This window comes from Rhamphochromis sp. 'chilingali' (genome assembly GCF_963969265.1).
Source record: "Rhamphochromis sp. 'chilingali' genome assembly, chromosome: 9".
Lineage (NCBI taxonomy): Eukaryota > Metazoa > Chordata > Actinopteri > Cichliformes > Cichlidae > Rhamphochromis > Rhamphochromis sp. 'chilingali'.
In genome coordinates, this window is record NC_137936.1 from 692,501 (window position 1) to 715,421 (window position 22,921).

At 41.9% G+C, this 22,921-nt stretch overlaps 1 long non-coding RNA gene across 1 annotated transcript; it reads left to right on the plus strand.

Annotated features, from left to right (window-relative positions):
• Positions 1-5,990: 5,990 nt before the first annotated feature.
• Positions 5,991-21,120, plus strand: LOC308403119. The gene is made up of 3 exons (XR_013972862.1): positions 5,991-6,700; positions 20,546-20,683; positions 20,766-21,120. It is a non-coding gene; the product is annotated as an uncharacterized lncRNA (long non-coding RNA).
• The last annotated feature ends 1,801 nt before the right edge of the window (positions 21,121-22,921 follow it).

A 22,921-nucleotide genomic window follows, 5' to 3' on the forward strand; every position in this document is an offset into this window, starting at 1 on the left:
GTCACCAAAGGAAGGGTAGATTTAAGAGATGCGACTTTATCCAAAAAATAACTTGAAAATTTTTCACAAAGGCCCGGGGAGCACGACAGAGGCATAGAGGGGCAGGGGTTGACCACAGAGTTGAAAATTTTGAATAAAATTCGAGGGTTGTTTCCATTGGTGGTGATAATTTTAGATAGGAAAGCTGCTTTAGCCGTTCTGGCAGCTGATTGAAACTTCGAGCGGCTAATGCATAAAATGTCATATGATGACTGGAGATTATCTTTCCTCCACCTCCTCTCATCCCGCCGACACATACGTCGTAAGGCGCGAACAGAATCATTTAACCAACATTGTGAGTAGGTTCTGGGGCGTTTCATTTTGATCGGTGCTACAATGTCAAGGATAGAGGAACATGTAGTTAATAGAGTATTGGCGAAATTCTCAAGCGTTTGTGGAGTAAGACAATCTGACGTAGTAAATGAAAAGTTCACAAAAGAATTAGAAAATTTCAACAGAGTATCAGCATTCACAGTACGCGTAGGGCAAAGAGGAGCCTCAAAGCGTGATCCGGTGTTGCCAAGGTCAAGATCGAAAATAACCGGAGAATGGTCGGAAAGTCCAGTGTTTCTAATTTCCTTAATACATATATCCACATCGTATGAAAAAACCAAATCAAGGGTGTGGCCCTTAACATGGGTAGGCTCATTCACCCACTGGGTAAGATTAAAAGAAGCAGTTAGTGCTAGAAAATCGTTAGCCAATTGGTCATCCATACAACAGACATGAATGTTAAAATCATCAGAAATAATAACAGAACCATATTTAAAAAGAATGGATCCCAAGAAGTCAGCAAATTCAGAAATAAACATCTTGTGGTATTTAGGCGGACGATAAACCACAACACACAGAGTAGTCCGAGGGCCAGTCAATTCCAATAACTGAGCTTCAAAGCTAGAATAGGTTGGGGAGGGTAGCAGCCGTGCTTCATGTTTGTTTTTAAAAACCGAGGCTAGGCCACCACCTCTACCGGTGAGTCTTGGTGAGCTAAAGAAGGCACAGTCAGGAGGGAGAAGCTCAGAAAAGGGGATAAACTCACCCGGAGAAGTCCATGTCTCCGTCAGAAATAGAACATCCAGTCCCGTGGTGAGGAAAAAGTCATTTAAGAGAAAGGCCTTATTTGAAAGAGATCTAACATTAAATAAAGCCATCCGAGTCCGAGGAGCTAGGTCATTAGCGGTAGCCCGTCGCAGGGTGTTTAGATTGCTGTGTTGAACACCGTGGCCAGGCGGTGTAATCCAAGACCAAGCAGAGTGATAAGCCACTGGGCAGGTAGGATAGGTTTGAGGGCCAACAGGGCATATCCAACGATGACTTAACAATTTAGCCGCAAAGCGGCTCCTGGAGTAGAAGATAAATCGTGACAGCTCACGACTTGTAGAGGGGTAATCCATAGCCATGGCTCTAATATGAGCCTTGACGCGAACGCGGGCACCACTCCTTCTACCCCGTTTCCTGAAGCGTTTCCTACGCAGAAAGGGAAAAGGTAAGTAGGTCGTTTTGGTGGAAGAGACGGGCGGCAGGGGAGTGGCACCACCCATGGTCCCATAACTGTCCAGTCGTTGAGGACAGGAGAACCGGAGATTCAGGAGCGTGTCTCTATCATAAGTTATTAGCGTGCAATCGCCTAGAGAACATAAAACCAAGGATAAAATAACAAAGAGTACTACGCCGAGGCGCAGTCGAGGTCGCAGACGGTCAGCCATGCACACCGGCGCCATCTTGAAGCGAAATACAACCACGTTTTTTTCCTTTTCAAAGAGTTTACTGACATAGTAAGGAAGTAGCTAGGGACCTCAGTAAGTATGAGCAACAATAGCTCAGGGACAGTTTCTCCAATAAAGAGGATTTCATCATCTGCTGTTCGTCAAAAAGTGGCGTATTAAAAACAATTCAGCAGACCCTCAGAGTGCGGATACAAACTGTTTTCAGCTGTAGAGGTAGAGGTACGCTTCATGTACTTATCAACATACAGTTCAGAGGCTTGCATTAGAGGGCTTTGGTGCACGGTTATACCATTGTGAATTTAGCTATATGAACATGCTCAAGAGTCTATCATATGTTTGACATGCAACTAAAAATTCAAAAATATATTTTTAAATCAGTAACTTTGCAAATCTAGAGGAAATGTTTTCGGACAACATATGTGTCACATTTTAAACAGGGTTTGAATAATCAGCGCTGACATACAGACATTTATGCCCTGGGTATAACAGACATGCTTACCTTGTGAAAGGCCCTCGGATTTCTTGGAGCAGAGAAACACTCTGTATTGTTGCTTTTCTCTATTGTATAAGCAGCGCCCGACTGTCAGAAACGCTCTGTACAGGTAGCAAAGTCGGCTCAATGCACATCCAGGAATTAAACTCTTATGAACAGCTATGAATTCTACCTCTCTGCTGATGTGTTCCAAACAAACGATGTTTTCTACATGGCAAAATTGTGTGCTAACTACCTCACACCGCTGTGTCTGGGATCTGAAAAAATAAACAGTTACAACGATATACCTTGCGGCAGTTGTGAAGTGCTGAGCAAAATACTGTGTGTCTGATGGGGTGTTTTTATATAGGTGGACTTGGTTTCAGTTGGGCTCTGACATGCAGATATAAAGAGCAGGTTGCAAAGAGAAAGGTGGAAAAACTATGGAGGTTCGGTTAGTCAGTAGGAGGTGTAATTGTCAGCCTGCAGAGATAAAGGTGTGGGGTATAAGAAGATGTGAAAAACCTTTGGAGGTTCAGTTGGACATGGTTTCAGTTGACCTCTGACATGATAAGATAAGATCATGGAACTGTGTCAATGGAAAACTGTACTGAGTAGTCAGTCTAAGCTTTTAGTGATATAAGTTTATTGATGATAGAATACTGCATGATGACCTTTTCCTTGTTTAGAACTGATTGTTCTTTATGAAACGTGTTCTGATATTTGTATCTGAAGCTTTCCACAGCGATAGTAAGAAGCTGAACAAGCAGTTCTGACCTCGCGCGCACACGCACGCACGCACACACGCGCACACGCACACACGCACGCACGCACACACACACACACACATGCTCATGTTACTGAACAAATGTATTACAGTTTTTTACAGACGCTAGGACACATGTCTCAATACTTAGGTCACGTTTGTAAAACTCCTCACACAGTGAGCACAACAGAAGTCTATGTGGGCTAAACTGAGGACCAGTTATCATTGTTTTGGCACAAAATGCATTCAATGACTACATCTCTCAAATTTCATGAATCATCTTCTCACTCAGACACAACAACTGCCAAAAATCTTTGTACGTACAGGACATTTTGCATGTGCTTACATACTGTTTCCAAAAATGTTAAACTTATGGCCAAAACAATAACACAATGCAAAACTTGAAAAGACAGCAAAATCCAACAGCAATATTTTATTGAAACATATTTTAAATCTAAAAATGCAGTTTAACCAGCCACAGCTGATTCTCATTGTAGATGAACATCTGTACAGGTGTTACTCCTTCAATTGTTCAACTCCTTCAATTCTGGCAGCCAGAAGATTCTTTCCTAGGTGTGTTGCCCTAGATGACATAAGATGTGATGTGGATGAGAACCTGTGGCCAAATGGAGAAGACCGAGTAGATTAGCATTACTATTGTATGTGTATCAGTGGATGGTGTGTATACAAATTCTTGTATTTTGGGATTACTTAGTGCAAAAAAATAAAAATACATAAACAAATATTAACGAATTCTGCATGATGTCTGATTCATTCCAGTAACATATATTGAAATTATAAACAGAGATGTGTCCTTGTTTTACACAAGAAAACACTGTGTAATGCTACATGTTGTTAGTGTTTTTAGGTCATTGTTTTGTGGGTGACAAAGTGTGTTTGTCAGCTGTCAACCTTTGCTAGTGTTCTGGAAGAATGAGTTTATTTGAGACCTGAATGAAGTGTTTTGGTAGTTGTAGTGCATTTTGAATGTGAAATGAACTGCTTTGCCAAGCTGATGGTCAGTTAGGAGGATTGTGTGAAGAGTTTTGCAAAAGTGGCCTAAGTATTGAGAAATGTGTCCTAGCGTCTGTAAAAAACTGTAATTCCTGTTGTATAAATAAAGAAAGCAGACGGTGACAGAGCACAAGTCCGTGAGTGTCTCTTACGTGTAGGAGTGCTCTGTCACTTGTCCTCGCGAGTAAAGACGACTGCAGTGTTTGTGTTTTCTAACTCAAGTGTCTCAGCTGAAGAACTGCGGGGTGATTTAAAGAAATGTCAAACTGTTTGTAATTTAAAAATGTGGAAACTATGGAACTACAGTTGGGATGTGTGCTGGGATGCTCTTGATAAAGAGAGCCTCTTTTATTGTTTTATGACTTGTTTTGCTGACTGTTGGGGGCCTAACTGTAACCCACTCTGTCTAACTGTTGCAGAGTTAAGAATCTGTAGTTTTTAGAAGTAACACAAGAAAAGTTTATTTCTAAAGGAATACCTGCTGTTGTTTGTGGTGATCTATTTAAAACTATTAGCCTCTGTGTCTTTTCGAGCGCTAAAGAAAAAAAGTAAAATGCTCCTAAAGTAGTTAAATCATCCATGTGTAATCAGCAAGTCTTACTGTTGCAGTGTATTTGTGCCTAGTAGATAATTATATGGCTAGTTGCATTAAAGGAACATTGGGGTTGATACAGTGCTAGTGTGGCTAGGTGTGAATATGTGCTTTTAGAAGTATCACAGTTTATTTCTAAAGGGATACATGTTGTTTGTGGTATTCTGTTTGAAAACTATTTGCTCCTAAATAGCACTAAAGGCAGCACGGTGGCACAGTGGTTAGCACTGTTGTCGCACAGCAAGAAGGTCCTGAGTTCAATTCCACCATCAGGCCGGGGTCTTTCTGTGTGGAGTTTGCATGTTCTCCCCGTGTTTGCGTGGGTTCCCTCCGGGTACTCCGGCTTCCTCCCACCGTCCAAAGACATGCAGCTTGTGGGGATAGGTTAATTGGATAATCCAAATTGCCACTAGGTGTGAATGAAAGTGAGTGCGAATGGTTGTTTGTCTCTGTGTGTTGGCCCTGCGACAGACTGGCGACCTGTCCAGGGTGTACCCCGCCTCTTGCCCTATGACAGCTGGGATAGGCTCCACCGCCCCCCGCGACCCTAAGAAGGACAAGCGGAAGCAAATGGATGGATAGCACTAAAGAAAAAGCAAAATGCTCCTAACTAGTTAAAATACCCCTAAACTAGTTAAATTAAATCATCTATGTCTAAATAACAGAGCTCTGAGACCTATACAATCCTTTAAAAAGAGTTTAATTAAAACACATAATGGTTTCGTTAAATAAAACGCTATTAAACACATGTAAACTCATATGACCCCTGAACCCACATGCACGAGCAAAAAGTCCGTTCACACGCACATGCACTCACATGAACGCGGAGGGGGGAAAGAGGAAGTGGGGGCGGGGGCAGGGGCAAAAAAAGTATAGGTATATTACTACTCTTGCTGCTGCAATTGCAAATGACGGAAACAGGGAGCCTAGTGTCCCAGTGCTAGGTATCACTGCTGCTTTTGTGATGTAAATGTAGAGAGACTGGCAACTTGTTGATAGAAGCTTGCTGCTGCATTTGCAAATGAGGGATAAAGAGAGAACCTGGTAGCTTGGTGCCAAAGAGGTTTACCACTGCTTTTCAATAATGGATGTACAGAAACTGGCAACATGTTGGAAGAAGCTTGCTGCTGTGATTACGAATGATGGCTATAGAAGGAACCAACTTGAAGGATTCTCCACTGCCTTTCCAATGATGGATGGACAGGAACTGGCAACTCAGGGCTAAGAAGCTTATCGCTGCAGTTTGCAAATGGCAGATATAGCAAGAACCTGACACCCCAGTGCTAGAAGGGTTTCCCGCTGCTTGCAATGATAGATGCAGAGAAACTGGCAGTTCAGTAGTATGGAAGCTAGATGCTGCTTTGCAAATGGGGGATGAAGGAAAACCTGGCAACCCAGTGCCTTCTTTATTTATTTATTTTCTCTATGCTGAGAAACTGGCAAACCAGTGCCAACGTTTGCTGCAGAGTTTAGCAGAGGAGGGATGAGAGGCTGGGAACCTGGCAACTTGGTGCAACATTTGCTGTGGAGTTTAGCAGAAGCGGAATGTGTGGCTGAGAACCTGGCAACCAGGTGCTGACGTATGCTGCAGAGGAGGGATGAGAGGCTGGGAACCAGGCAACTCGGTGCCGAAGCATGCTGCATTTGCTACAGAGGGATGGAGTAGCGGCAACTCAGTGCCTTTTTAAAAAAAAAAAACTATGCTGAGAAACTGGCAACACAATGGTCGAAAAGCTTGCTGCTTCTGCTTTTGCGAATGAGGGATAAAACAACCTGGCAACCCGGTGCCGACGTTTGCTGCAGAGTTTAGCCAGGAAGAGATGAGAGCCTGGGAACCTGGCAACTCTGTCCCGAAGCATGCTGCAGAATTTGCGAAGGAGGGATGAGAGGCTGGGAACCTGGCAAATCGGTGCCGAAGCACACTGCGTTTTCCTGTGGAGGGAAGGAGAACTGGCAACTCTGTGCCTTTTTTTTTGGTTTTTACTGAGAAACTGACAGTTCAGTGGTAGGAAGCTTGCTGCTGAATAACCTGGCGTCCCAGTGCAAACTTGCTTGAGCATTTAGCAAAAGGAAGGATGGAAAACATCACGGTAAAATCATGTTACTCCTGAGAGATAAGCTGTGTTTAAAGGTATTCGCCGAGAATGGACCCTGTTTGCACTTAAACGAGAATGAACAGCTTGCAGAACTGGGGGAACCTATAGAGATGACGACGGGAAGAAGCATGTTTGGAGGCCCTGCTCCTGAAATTTCAATACATAATCTTCAATTAAAACAGAATCTAACATAAATATTATTGTCCCTAGAAATGGCTCGAATCCCAAGATCACAGAGTAGCAAAATCTGTACTTTAAAATAAGCTCTTCCTGTTTCATTGGAGCAGTAAAGTAACACAACACCATAAATCACTTTTTGACACAAAGTCACTCTCACGACATTATGAGGGTGTAGGTGTTAATACGTTAATAATAATGCAGTGTGCAGTCCAACACCCCCACATCAGTGGCTCAGTCTTATTGGTATATGTACATTTGTATTTGCCTTTCACTGTGTACGACAAACAGCGGTGCATGGGAGCAGCTACAAAGTTTACTTGTGTGTAATGCTTTTAATGGTGATTACAGTAACAGGCGGTGCTGTGAGGGATGCTAGAAACATGTTGTTTGTGCTATCTGAGCTCACCAAGTCAGTGTGTGTAGACACTCTTAATCTGGGGCCTGTGTGGGCTGTTGTGTGTTGCATATAACCAGAGATGGGCAGTAACGGGTTACTTGTTAATTAGATTACTGTTACTGTCACGTAAGCACGCTGCGTTACTGCGTTACTAAAACCGTGATTTTTTTTGCGTCTTGACAGTGACGTAAGCGAGTGCGACGTTTGTGACAACAGCTGTGTGCAGATCAACAATGGATCACATATCGATTGTGGGAGAGAGTATGAGCGTGCAGCGTTTAAAGCGTGGAAGCACTGACCTTACTTTGAGTTTGATTCCATAAAAAGTGACAAAAACATTAGTGTCCGTTGCTCTCTGCGTGGGAAGAAAACTTCTTTTTACAGCGAAAAAACCCCTAAACGTCCGAGCAAGCACCAAATACGGGAATGTGACATTCACAGAGAAGCTGCCGTATCCCTCCACTGACCGCTACGACACACCTGCACCAGGGCAAACCTTTGCCTGCCGCACTCCTGCTATACAGGTGAAAATAGAGCAACAGGACCGCTGAGTCTTTGACTTTATTTATCTTCTGCTGTGTTTTACTTGCATTTATTTGAAAGACTGAGTGTAAACACAAAAAACTATTTTATTTTATGTGCTGGAATGTGCAGAAAATAGATTTAAATTTCTTCCAGTCAGAGAATGTTGCAGATAATTTAATGTTTGCTTTATGCATAAAGTTAAAAGATTAAAACTAATAAAACAAGTTTTAAAAAGAGACTTTTCCATTTGATTACATTTTGTATGATGGATTATGCAGAAAAAGTAGAATTGGGCTGAAAGATCTATCACTTTATCACCTATTCAGGGGATAAATCATGTTGTAAAAAGTAACTGTAGTGGCAATTCCTTTACTTTTGAAAGATCAAACGTCCCACAACTTAAAGTCCACAAGCCACTGCTGCATTGAGGTAATATTTCGTACGCAGGCAAAAGAAGTCCATTGTCCAAACATTTTTGTTGAGAGTTTTGGTTTATTTATCCATCTTGGCAAGCAATAACAAGATCCTTCCTGCTGCTTCTCCTGCTCTGGTAAAAAACCATAGGCCCACCCCAATGCATGCTGGTCCTATACCAGTCTCTTTATTTATAGAAACAAAATGGCCCTACAGCTTTTACTGACTAATTTAACAAAATAACAACAAACAAACAAATCATTTAAAACAAAATATTAACCGACAAATAAACCCCAAAATATAAGTAAACTAACAAACTTTAACTAATTTCAAAAATAAGAACAAAAACAAAAATAAAGAACAAATAGCTCCAACACTCCGGCCCCTAATTGTGCATACAATCACAATTACTTTAAAGTCCCAAAAGGAGGAGCTATTCCCTTAAACAAATCCTTAATTTTCATTGAGGATTTTCTTCACAATGAGGCTTCCAGTAGCAGAATAAGTTTTGTCACTGGCCTTTCCAAAACACTGGTCCTTGTTTGTAGTCTCACAGAACGCACCAAGCCTTTTGCATCCTGGTTTACATTTAAGACTTTCGCCATCATCCATGATCCTCTTGGAGCTGTAGCGTCTGCAATTAAAACAACATCTCCAGGTATAAGACATCTTTTAGTCCTCATCCATTTTTGTCTTTCTTGCATCAAAGGTAGGTACTCAGAAAGCCATCTCTTCCAGAACAACTCTGCCATGTACTGTACCTGTTTCCACCTTTTCCTGACATGCAAATCACTTGGATGAAACAGTCCTGGTGGAAAAACTGGTTTATTTTTCAGCAACAACAAGTGATTGGGTGTCAGTGCTTCAAGATCATTTGAGTCATCTGAAACTTTAGTAATGGGTCTGTCGTTCATTATAGCTTCAACCTCACAGAAGACTGTGTGGAGTCCTTCATCATCCAGAACTTGCTCCTTAAGAACTGAGGCTAAAATATTCTTTACTGAACGAATGAGACGCTCCCACACACCGCCTTGGTGAGAAGCTGCTGGGATGTTGAAGTTCCATTTCATGCCATCCTGAACAAAAGCCTTTTGAATTTTGGCATGGTCCAGCTCAGTCAAACTTTCTTTCAACTCTCGATTCGCCCCAACAAAATTTGTAGCATTATCAGATCTGATGGTCGAAACTGGGCCTCGTCTACAGATGAACCTCCTCACAGCATTTATACAAGAGTCTGTATCAAGTGTACATGCAATCTCCAGATGTACTGCACGACTGGTGAAACAAGTAAAAAGAACTCCATACCTTTTAAGGAGACTTCGTCCTCTTTTAACACTTATAGGTCCAAAATAGTCCACTCCAACATTTGTGAATGGGGCTATGTCTGGCAGGACTCTCTCTTCAGGCAGATCCGCCATCTTTTGTTCAACAAACTTTCCTCTGTTGCGTCTACACGTGATACAACGAGAGATGATTTTTCTGGCAGCAGAATTTGCATTTAGTATCCAGTAATTTTGTCTTAGTTTTGACAGCATGTGTGCTCTTCCTGCATGTCCCAACCTTTGATGGATATGGCGTAAAATCAGTGTTGACACATGCATATCTTTTGTCAAAATTACAGGATGCTTTAATTCCATAGGCATGGCTGCTTTATTCAATCGGCCACCCACTCTGAGGATTCCTGCATCCAACACTGGATCAAGTTTGTAGAGACAACTTCTCTTGGAGACTCCTTTAAGGCCATTGCAGATTAAAGCCATTTCAGTCGTAAATTTCTGTTGTTGTGCATATTGAAGAATAGCTTGTTCTGCCTTTGCCAAGTCTTCTGGAGTCAGATTTCCTTTCTTCAAAGTGGTCTTAAATCTTTCCATTCTTATCTCCACTTCTTTCTGACCTTCCGGATCATTCTTATTCAAACCTGCAGCAAGCAACTCTTTCCTCTTCTGTGCCAACAACACCAAGACCTCTTTCATCTTTAAAAGCCAGGCTACAGAGATTTTAAGTTTTGCCCAAGACGAGAAGTAGAGGATAAAATAGCTGGTAGGATTTTGTAATTCTCTCACAATGGCATTCATTGTCAGGTCCCTTTTGACCTCTGGGTCATCTGCAGAAATTACACTGTACTCCACATCCAGTTTAGGCCATTCCTTTTCTGACTCATAGAGAAATTCTGGCCCTTTTATCCATCTCCTACATTTGAGGAAATCCCCAGCTCTCATGCCTCTGGATGCGTCATCTGCAGGATTCTCCTTGGAAGAAACGTATCTCCACTGCTTCACATCTGTTGCTTCTTGAATGACAGCAATTCTGTTTGCAACAAAAGTATTGAATCTTCAGGTTTCATTGGAGATGTATTTCAGTACTGTTGTACTATCAGTCCAAAAAACTGATTTTTCCAACCTGACCTGCAGCTCCTTTTGCAGAAGCCTGTCCACCCGAACTGCAAGAACTGCAGCCGTCAATTCCAACCTGGGAATTGTAGTTTGCTTCAGAGGAGCAACTCTAGCTTCTCCCAGGATAAAAGCAACATGCGTGACGTTATTCTTTTCCAACTTTAAATATGACACCGTTCCATACCCATCTTGACTTGCATCAGAAAAATGATGAAGTTGTGCCCTATCTGGTCTTCCAAAGCAATTTGGTTTAATGCAACGTTCCACTTTGAACTTTGAAATCAGCTGGAGATCCTCCAGCCAATCACGCCACCGCTGGGAAAGAGAGTGGGGAATAACTTCATCCCACTTCAATCTTTGTCGGCAAAGCTCTTGTAGCAACAGTTTAGCTGGCATACTGAAGGGAGACAAGATTCCCAAAGGATCATACAGTGAGCTGACCACAGACAAAATGCCCCTTCTGGTTGTTGGACGGTCCTGCAGGGAGGTTCTGAACTGGAACTTGTCTGTTGCTATGCACCACTGTAAACCCAGTGCTCTCTCAACTGGAAGTTGATCTGTGTCCAAATCCAGATCCTTAATTTCCTTTGCTCTTCTTTCCTCTGGGATGGACATGAGCACTGTGCGACTGTTGCTGATCCATTTTGAAAGCTTAAATCCTCCTTTAGCGCAGATATCTGTCAGCCTCTTCACCATGTGCACTGCCTCCTCTTCTGAAGCAACAGATTTCAAACAATATTCCACGTAAAAGTTTCTTTTGACTGTATCAACCACTTCAGCTGGAAACCGTTGTGCATTATCATCTGCAGTTCTCTGTAGAGCATAATTTGCACAGCTTGGCGAAGATACAGCTCCAAACAAATGCACTTTCATCCTGCATTCCTGTGCAGACCTTGAAGTGTCACCATGTTGCCACCACAGGAAACGGAGAAAGTTGACATGTTTTTCTGAGACGTGCACTTGGTGAAACATGGAATCAATGTCCGCCATTAATGCAACAGGCTCTTGTCTAAATCTGATCAGAACCCCAACCAGCGAGTTTGTGAGATCAGGTCCCTGTAGAAGCTGACTGTTCAATGATGCTCCTTTATAAGTTGTTCCACAGTCAAATACAACTCTTAATTTGCCCTTTGTGGAATGATACACTCCATGATGAGGGATGTACCACACCTTTCCATCATCTTTGTGCAACTCAACTACAGGCACAAACTCGGCATATCCTTGTTCAAGCATGTTGTTTACACATTCAGTGTATTCATCCTTATAATGAGTATCCTTTTCAAATCTCCGTCTGAGACTCTGGAGACGCTGCTCCGCGACACAGAGGTTATTTGGCAAACTGGAACCTTCTCTCCTGAAAGGCAAATCAATGTGATAATGATTTCCAATAAGCTTTATTGAACTACTAACAATATCCATGAAACACAGATCCTCTCTAGACATTTCAGTCTGCTCCTCTGATGATCTTTCATTAAAATCATGATTGTACTGTTTAATCAACATTTCTTCAAGACGCTCAACAGAAATCCTATTGGCTGTTACAGCAGTGCAGTTGGTTTTATTTCCACTGTTACTTCCAGTGCGCAGGGGACCATTTATGACCCAGCCAACTTTTGTTTTTACAGCATAAGGTCCACCCCCCACACTGTTTATCACCTTCCATGGCTCCAAAACATTGGAAGCATCAGTGCCTATCAGTAGCTCCACATCTGCATTAACGTTGTGAAGTTTAACAGGTTTAAGATGAGGCCACTGATCGATGTCGCTTTGCTGGGGAATATTAACTGTAGAAACTGGCATAGTCTTTTGAGTCAAAACATCTGGCAATGGCATGAAATCATTTGCTTCCAAACCAGACACTTCCAAACCAGACAGAACTTGTGTACTAACAATCCTATCTTGACTCATTGTTCTCAAAAAGATATTGGTCTTTTTACCTTTTACATTCAGCCTTTTTGCCAAAGTTTCTGTACAGAATGTACCTGAACTTCCAGGATCCAAAAACGCATAGGTTTGCACAATTTTATTGCTCTTCTGGCTCTTAACTTGAACTGGAACTATAGAAAAAATTGCATCAACTTCATGACCAGCCCCAATATACCCACATGTCTGAGTGGTTGCAGTTGAAAAGTTGACATTAGAGTTTGTCCTCTGTTGAGTTTGTTCCGAAGACGCACCTGGATCCTTTCGCTCTATATGAAGAACCCCTGGGTGCCTTTGTTGACACACGTCGCAATCCAAACGACTCCTACAGTCTTTGCTTGTGTGACCAACTTTTAAACAACCAAAACAAATTCCCCTTTCCTTGATAAAAGTCAACTTATCCTGATGCGTTTTAGCTTTAAACTGCTTACAATTCTCTAGTAAATGATTGCTGTGTGAACAAAACAAACAACTATGCAGAACGGCGGAAGTTGTTCTGCTTCCAGTTGATTGAGCTTTGATTCCTGGCACTGTACTGACATTAGTGGCAAAACTACTTCCCTTTTTTCTTTGCTTGGTAGAACTTGAAGCTTTAAAGCTGCTTCCAGATTGTGAGTCTTGGATGTTGCCAAACACTGGATCTGATGCTACTTGTACCTGTTTTATTATAAAGGCAACCAGATCAGTGAATACTGCTCTGTAACCATTTTGTTCCTGCAGTTCATAGGCAACAACTCTCCATCTTTCCCTCAATTTGTATGGAAGCTTCATAACAACCATTCTCATATTTGAGGGAAAATCCAACTCCTTCATATAAACAACTTGCTGTGTTAGGTTTGAACATCCTTGAAGAAAAAGAGAGAATGACTGTAGACCTTTCACATCCTCACTTTTAATAGGTACCCAACTCACAATCCTCTCCATATATGCAGAGGCAATTTTATTTTCGTTCCCAAAATGTTCTTCAAGAAGATCTTTGGCTGTGGAATAGCCCTGCTCAGGAGGTAAGTGCTGACAACTATGCACCAAATCCCTAGGCTGCCCCCTAGTGAACTGCTCTAAAAAATGCAAACAGTCGCTCCAGTTATCAGTTTTAGCTTCCACTCCATTTTCAAAGGCGTTCATAAATGATCTGTACTGTAAAGGGTCTCCATCAAACACAGGGATGTTTCTGGCGGGGAGGACAGAAGATAAGTTTTGTTTTACAAGCAAATTAGTGATGTCATTTTGCTTTTGCATAATATTTACAATCTCCTTCGTGCAGTTCCCAGTCAAAGTAGGAGACTGAGGCTGTGTTTGCTGCGTCACTTGAGCTGAATCATCAACCTGATGTTGGGTTTGACTTTGTCTAGGTACGATTACTTGTGATTCAGATGCAGAATTTATACCAGAGTAATCTCTTGATGTTGGAACAAATGTATCGGCACAAGGATTTAAACTAGGCGCTTCTTGTACGTGCCCTCTTTCAAAATAAGAGTTCATTCCATCAGAATGCTCAGAGCTACAAACTGAATTTATTTTTAAGACACGAAGCTTTGCATTAGTGGCTGCCAGCTCTGTTTCCAAGGATAATGTCTCCTTTTCTTTTCTCAGTTTCTCCTTTTCTTTTCTCAGTTTTTCCTCTTGCGCTTCGATAGAATGTTTTTTCTTTAATGCAGCCAGTCGCTCCATGAGCGCTGCCTTGTCAGCCGCAGCTTTAATGCATGCGGAAGATGTTGATGAAATTCGACTTTGCTGTGACAAGGTTTTTGAAGGTGGTTTTACACTTGAGATATTAGAGACACTGTCTTCAGGTTTTATTTCATCCAAACTTTCAACAGCTTTATCATTGCGAACAGTATTGCTTTGTTCAGTATACGGCTCGCCCGCCTCCTGCAACCAAACCTTTACTTTGTCCATAAAAACAGAGAATGCTGTCACCTTCAACTGAAAATGTGCATTTTGCCTTTTTACTTCATCTTCTGGCAGTGGCAAACTTAAAAAGGATTCTTGCAAAACGTTTGCATCTTGATAGCATTTAATAAACTTCCCAAATTCAGAAGACACTTCCTTAACGTTCTCATATGAGGTCATTAAAGCAGAAATTTTCCCCATGTACTTAGATGCTTGCTTACACATTGAACTGCGCTTTTCTTGGCATGTCTTTATATACAAATCCAAACCTTTTGGCGTAAATTTAACGCTTCTTTTCTCTGCTTGCATCTCAGTGTCATCCTCTCGTTTACTCTTAATATCCGACATTTTTATTGTCCTCTTGGATTATTTCAAACTTTATAAAGATGCACAGCACACTGAGAATCCATAGCCTAAAGTACAAACATGACATCCATTTACCTGCCTTTTGCAGCGGACAAACATTTCCACAGAGGGCGTTGGCATGTTTCAATTAGCGATCCAATTTTGCACCAATTTAGTACGTCAAAACTCAGTTCATCAGTCTTTGTAGTGAAATTATGTCTTTAAACTCCAATAGTTTCACCGTTTTCCTTTACGGCTTAAACAATATTATCACTCACCAGCTTTGATGAACGAGTGACATGTTGATCCAGGCCTCAACATCAAATCCGTCTGGATTACTCACCAGACGATCCAATAACTTTTATTCGAGTTCGACGGTGATCCTTGAAATCCTTATATCCATTAATGAAGGATTATTCCTTTGTCCACGGGAAGGTTTTTTACTTTATGTAGTGGCAATTCCTTTACTTTTGTAAGATCAAACGTCCCACAACTTAAAGTCCACAAGCCACTGCTGCATTGAGGTAATATTTCGTACGCAGGCAAAAGAAGTCCATTGTCCAAACATTTTTGTTGAGAGTTTTGGTTTATTTATCCATCTTGGCAAGCAATAACAAGATCCTTCCTGCTGCTTCTCCTGCTCTGGTAAAAAACCATAGGCCCACCCCAATGCATGCTGGTCCTATACCAGTCTCTTTATTTATAGAAACAAAATGGCCCTACAGCTTTTACTGACTAATTTAACAAAATAACAACAAACAAACAAATCATTTAAAACAAAATATTAACCGACAAATAAACCCCAAAATATAAGTAAACTAACAAACTTTAACTAATTTCAAAAATAAGAACAAAAACAAAAATAAAGAACAAATAGCTCCAACAGTAACTAATGGCCACACACCCTGGATTTACAGGAAGAACACTGACTTCTCGACCCCACTAAACATGGTCGCGTATGGCTCCACAATCCAAGGCTGGAAAAACTGCACAACAGAGAAATGGGTCTCGAATGATGACCTGTTGGGTTGGCCACAGGTCCAGGAGCCACTACCCAATCTAGTGCTACTGAATCACCTCAAAGACACAACCTTGCCCGTTTGTCTCGCTGGAAACGGTTCAACGAATGATGGCTACCAGGACGACTATGTAACTGTACCCATTCTTACTGAACAACGATAGGAAAATCTTGGAATACCTCATGGCAGTTCCCACTTAAGGACAACCAACAAAACTTAACCAGATGCTCATCCATGGCCCAGACCCCGAAGGGAACACAAGTCCTAGCCGACTGGTACTTCCTGTGCGGACACAAAGCTTTTCTCTCACTCCTAGCAGGATGGGGCGGGCTGTGCACCCTGGTTAAACTGTCAGACCACATATTCTTCATGGATAGGCTGGAAAACCACCCAAGAAACCAGAATAAATGTGAGATAAATATGGCCTCACCAAACGCATTCGGGGTGACGGTGGATACTGGAGTGCCACGAGAATTCCAAATTCTTCCAAAGCCTAGTCCCAAATGTTGGAGTCGCAGAGGTGCGTGATCATGTGGAGATCAACCGATACGCCCTACTGAGACATAAATCTGACCAAAACCCTTGGGACAGCCCTAGCAAAGGAGCAGAAAGCCATACGGACAATGGTACTGCAGAACCGACTGACATTGGACCATATAATGTAATTACAAGGAGGTATTTCTGTAGTCTATTGATACTAGATAGTGGAAAAGGGGTGGGATTAAATAAGCTTATGCTTCTTCCTGCTCCTTTTTGAACATGGACGTTATTTGGAGTTGTGGTTGCTCGTTTTCCTTTTGTTTGCTTTGTTCATTTGTCTCTTTTAATTCTATTTTTTTTTTTTTATACTTTTTCAACATGTTCAAAATAAAGATTCAATCAATCAATCAATCAATAACAGCATCACAAGAAGTGTGTAAGCACTGCAGAACTTAACCGCTCTGCAGAGATATGTGGCAGAACACGCACCAGGAAGAGACAGCCCACAAGGCTGGACAGCCTGGTTGATGTCTGGACCACCGTGGCATACATTCTTGAAAGTCTTGACTCCTGTTGTTGTACTACTGATTTTGTTCTGTTTGTTCACAGGTTGCATATTTGCGCTCAATGATAAATAAAATGATTGCTGACACCTATACTAACTATATTCTGTTGCAGCAAGGTGATGTGGATGGCATGGCCGAAACGTGTTTAAAATGATGCATGCGCTAAAAATGTTAAAATGTAAGTGGCGCGATGCTGATGCAATATAACACTGAAAGGCTTTGCAAAATGACAAAGAGGAGGGAATGTTGATGTTTTTATATTGTCATTTGTAAGTAAGCAAGTAAAATTTATTTATATAGCGCTTTTCACAGATAAAAATCACAAAGTGCTTTACAACACAGGAAATGGAAATATAAAAACAGTGTAACAGTAAATAAAACAATGTAAAACACTAAAGCAATAAAAACAGCATAAGAACAAATTAATAAAATGCTTTTCTAAATAAAAATGTCTTCAGCTGTTTCTGAAAAGAATCAGTGGAGTCCGTGCAGCGAAGAGACAGTGGGAGAGAATCCCACAGCCGTGGTGCCACCGTCTGAAAGGCCCGATCACCACGAGTTTTAAAACGAGTGCGCGATACCACCAGCAGTCTCTGATCTAATGACCTTAAAGCCCAAGAAGATGTATGTGGTTTCAGCAGGTCAGATAAATATTGAGGAGCTTGACCATGCAGGCCCCTAAAGGTTAGAACTACAATTTTAAAATGAAACCTAAAACTTACAGGCAACCAGTGAAGGGAGGCCAAGACTGGATTGATATGCGATCTTCTCTTGGTGCCTGTTAAGAGACGTGCTGCAGCATTCTGCACAGTCTGAAGACGATTTAAGGCTGATTTGTTAAAACAAGTAAAAAGGCCGTTACAGTAGTCTAAACGAGAGGAAATAAAAGCATGAATAATCATCTCAAGTTCAAGCTTTGATACCATTAGTCTGAGTTTAGAAATATTCAGTAAATGATAAAAATAGTTTCGGACCAGCTGCTCGAGCGACATCGAGCTGTCAAACATGGCACCGAGGTTTCTGAGGCTCGATTTTACAGGAGGGTCTAAGAAGCTGATACGCTGCCTGATTTCTGGGACCATGTGGTCTGGAGCAATAATTAGGGTTTCTGTTTTATCAGAGTTTAGTTGGAGGAAATTGTCATATAACCATTTGTTGATTTCTGTCAGGCAATTACTTAAATTAGACAATTTATAAAACTCAGAAATCCTGAAGGAACAGTATAGTTGGATGTCGTCAGCATAGAGATGATAGGAGATATATTTATAGCGCCTAATAATTTGGCCTAGGGGAGATACATAAAGTAAAAAGAGAATTGGACCCAGGACAGATCCCTGAGGTACCCCACATGGCAAAACTGTTGATTCTGATGTGACATGATTCATGCAAACAGTAAAAGATCTCTCAGACAGATATGATATAAACCATTTTAAAACAACACCAGTAATCCCAAACAAGTTCTCGAGTCTGTTTATCATGATGCTGTGATCTACAGTGTCAAAAGCAGAGCTGAGATCAGGACCAGCACTGTGTGCTCTCCAGAGTCTGCTGCCATCAAGATATCACTAGATACTCTAAGTAAGGCCGTTTCAGTGGAATGCAATTTACGAAAACCAGACTGGAAAGTGTCCATAACAGCATTTTTATCCAGGAAATAGTTACGTTGTTCTAGTACTACTTTTTCTAAAATCTTCGATATAAAAGGCAGTTTGGATATTGGCCTATAACCGTTAGGAAGAGATGGATCCAGCTGGGGTTTCTTTAATATTGGCTCAACAACAGCTTGTTTAAAGAAGCTGGGGACTGAGCCAGTGTGAAGAGAAGTATTTATCATTTCCACAATACAGGGGCCAATTGAATCAAACACACTAGTGAAAAGTGAAGATGGAAGGACATCAAGGGGGCTTGAAGTCTGTTTTATATGACAAAGCAGGCCTCTGATACTTGGTCCTCTTTTACTCCTGTTACATTACAAGACATCAGAGGAGAGCAAGTTGTAAGTTTGATATTGAGAAGATGATGGAGATATTAGACCTGATGGCAGTGACCTTATCTGTGAAATAGTTCATAAACTCATTGCATTCAGTGGTTGATTGAACTGGTGCACAAGGAGCATCAGGAGAAACAATGCTCGTAATTGTTTTAAACAAGAATTTAGAATTTGTTCTTAGAAACATAATCATTTATGCTTAGAAATATATATTCAGGCTGGAAACACACACACGCACAGACAGAATACAGACACTGATGTTCAGAGATGCCTGCTTAAGAATGTCACTTGTATTTGTAATTGCATATTCATGAATGATTGCTTTCTCACAATAAAAAGAGCTGCAGTGAAGGAATCAGTTGAAGTTGGTTGAGTTCAGGTGAAGGAATCTTATCCTCAGCTTTGGCTGACTTCCCTCGCGAGCCACAAAGACAAAGAGCTCTGTCTTGCCTTGTTTTGTCATGCAGTTAGTTGGGCTCGTGTTCCAGCGGGGTTTGTGCCTAGATAAACCCAACACTTGGCATCCTGTTAACATTTTTAAAGGCCTCACAGTACCTTGTTATCCAAACAGATCACTTCATTCAGAGACTGTGGACTGTTTTCAAAAGCAGAATGGGAGGCAGAGCATTCAACTCTCAGGCCTCTCTACTATTAAAGCAGTTCCCAGTTTGTATTCAGGAGACAGACACTATCTCCAGGGTCGAGATTGTGCTTAAAACTTTCCTTTATGCTGCAATAGGCAGCTGTGGGGCTTCCATGGTCTACCACGTGTTTCTTCAGTACTCATTGTTAGGTTGAAATTGTTAAATGTTGTCATGTGTTAGTTACATTTGTAAGTCTTGGTTCAAACTGTATGATCAAAGAGATTCCTTTGTTTCTGACCCCCTCCCCAGCCTGTTGAATGGAGGGGGAGGCAGTAGTGTTTTATTATAGGGACACATCCAGGTGACTGTTCAGTTTTCTTGTTTAGTAAACTTCCTGTCTTTATGACCCTTTTGGTGAGCAGGAGGTCACACAAACACACCCCCAAAAACAAACACACACACTCACGTGCACATGCGTGCACATACACGCACACTCAATGCCTTAGGGTTTATGATGCACCATAGGGGGGGGTTACAATGGGTAAAATGGCCTGTATTTATATAGCGCTTTACTAGTCCCTAAGGACCCCAAAGCGCTTTACATATCCAGTCATCCACCCATTCACACACACATTCACACACTGGTGATGGCAGCTACAGTGTAGCCACAGCCACCCTGGGGCGCACTGACAGAGGCGAGGCTGCCGGACACTGGCGCCACCGGGCCCTCTGACCACCACCAGTAGGCAACGGGTGAAGTGTCTCGCCCAAGGACACAACGACCGAGACTGTCCAAGCCGGGGCTCGAACCGGCAACCTTCCGATTACAAGACAAACTCCCAACTCTTGAGCCACGATCGCACCTTGTTTGTGTAACCTGTGTGTCACAGAAATAAAAGGCTGTGGGGAAAGCTGGTTCTTTGGACTTGCTTGACACTGACTGCTGCCGTCCGGTTCCCCTTGCTAGCATGTGAAAATCCGGTTGAGCTGTTCGTCTTGCTTCGTTAACGGGAATAAGTCTCTAAACCAGCGGGGCCTGTGGAAGCGCCGACCCAACACTCATCTTTGTTCAGTTTGTGTTTATATGTGTCACTACTGTAACTGTTAACGTCTGTGACTCTCTCCCATAGTTTGCCCTTGGTCTCTTCTCCTCACCCCCCGCTGGCACCTGCTGGCTGCCCCTCCGTGAGTCTGGATCTGCTGGAGGTTTCTTCCCGTTAAAAGGGAATATTCTCCTATCACATCTTGATGCATGCTCAATCATCCAGGTAAGTAAATCTCCAAAAGTTGAACTGACCTCCCAGCCCATTGTTCCTGGTTTCAGTCATTATGCAAATGTCCTGTTTATAGGATGGAAACCTGCAGTCAGCTGAGACTGAAGACGTCACCTGATGATGATGAAACGTTTCTCCCACTGAAAACATCCAGATGAACACAGTCAGCTTTTGGAGATTCTCCTATAACCAAGTGCTTTCTCACAAGGTGCCGTGTGATTGCTTGAGTTTCTTACTCATGTTGCAGGGTTTAACCTTACAACATAAAGCATCTTGAGATGACTGTTGTAAATTAGTGGAATATATGGACGTCACCATGATGTCACCCACTGGTTTCAGGAAGTTTCATCTTTGAAACTGTGTCCAGTATCAGCTCTTTTAGACCCTACAATGACCATAACTGCCAAGTTCCTTCCATATACTGCATGCATCACCTAACAGACTAATAATAAAAAATCACTCGTGAAAACTGAAGCACAAAAATCTAAAGTGATCTTTACTCTAAATGATACTATTCCAAAAAGTCAAAGAGAGGCTGGTTCAGAAAGTAAAAATTTGGTAGACGTCAGGCCTAAAAGACCACCATCACTTACAGCTTCACTGGTACCTACCAACACGAGCTCGACTGGACTCAGTTCTGTTTCAGACATTTTCCATTACAATCTAGTAACAACTGACGTGTGTGGGGTCATTGTGGCACCCACAGCTGAAAGTCATGTGGAGGACGTCAGCGCAATGGTATACCTGCTGTATGGTGTATGTCTTTTTGTCAGACTGTGTGTTTTGGGTTTTTATTTCTGTCATTGTCTGCTTTCAAAAATGTTTTTTTTTTTGAAGATTTTGATTTTGGTGAAGGAGGTGCTCTCATGACTCATTGAGTGACGCCACTGACCAACCATTCGATAGCATGCAGTCTGCTGATGTCACATTGTCAGTTCACCTCAGATGACTCGGAGCCCGGCCGAGTAGATCCTAGAAAAGTTATGACCACCTGATGGAAACCGAGTCGGTACTAGTGGAACAGGGCTGTTGCTGCACACGTAGAAATGTTCCCGACTTTAAGCCTTTTTCAGCTTTTATAAAGGGAGAGCCAAACACAAAGTGCAAAGCAGTAAAATAGTTTTGGTTTTGTAACAGTTTGTAATGATGCACTTTTATTTCTGTGACATTGGTCAGTTTAACTTGAGACTTTGTTTTAGAGCCAGCCTCAAGAGGCCACCAGAGGAGCTAGCTTGGCCATCACCAGCTCTCCTAGAGGGAGCCTGTAAATGAAGACAAAGATTTTGGGTTATGTATCAGTAGAAACATGTGGTGTTTTCTACTATTAATATAATGAATTAGGATGAAATAATCAATTCTTCCATAGGAAAGTCTACTGCTTTAAATCTATGCTGCACAGAAGTACAGAAACAAGGATGACAACCAAGTCAGGAGGTAGAGAAAAGGAGATAGCTTTACTATAAAGAAGGCGCACTAGCAGAAGTTGCAACATGTCATCATACACGCATACATGGTGAATATATTTAAGCCATTTCCTGTGGAGTAGATGTACCTTACAAAAGCTGTTATGCTGCATGTAGAAGCAAGGTGTGAACACGCTGCTCTGATACACATGGTAAAAACAAGAAGATGCCAATATGACGCAGTTGTGAAAAATCCAGCTGGAAACGTGCACCAGTAAGTTCTGACACTTTGCAGCATTTTAAACTGAAGGAAAAGCAAAGGCTGTAAAAATACACATTGACTATTTTCATCCCCAATTAAAGGTGAGCTAAGATAATGTGAAGAGTGAAGAAAAAGAAGCTTGGTCTTTGTGCACCATAAACTGATGTGTAGACACACACGAAGCTTTGTATACCTTTGTTTTTTTGTTGTTGCCAGCATCCCTGCTGTGGTCCACCAGTGGAGGTTGGTGGATGGGCAGCAGCAGAGCGAGTAAGGAGTGGTGTGTGTGATGGTTTTTAGCAAAGATTTCCAGTTCCAGTGATACAATTCAGACCTGCTCTTCAACCAAATATTGCTCTTCCAGTGCTCTGTCTCACTGTCTGTGTCAGTTTCACAAGCAGCGTCCTGCTAGTCAACACAGTACAGCATGGGAGGAGTCATCCTGCTGATTAAAACTCAGAGGACACTGCTTTAACATTCAGGAGAGAGGACAGATGACTGGGACGTACTGTGAGAAATATAAGATCAGCAATGAGAAGGAAACTACTGGGCTCTGTTTTAGAGATG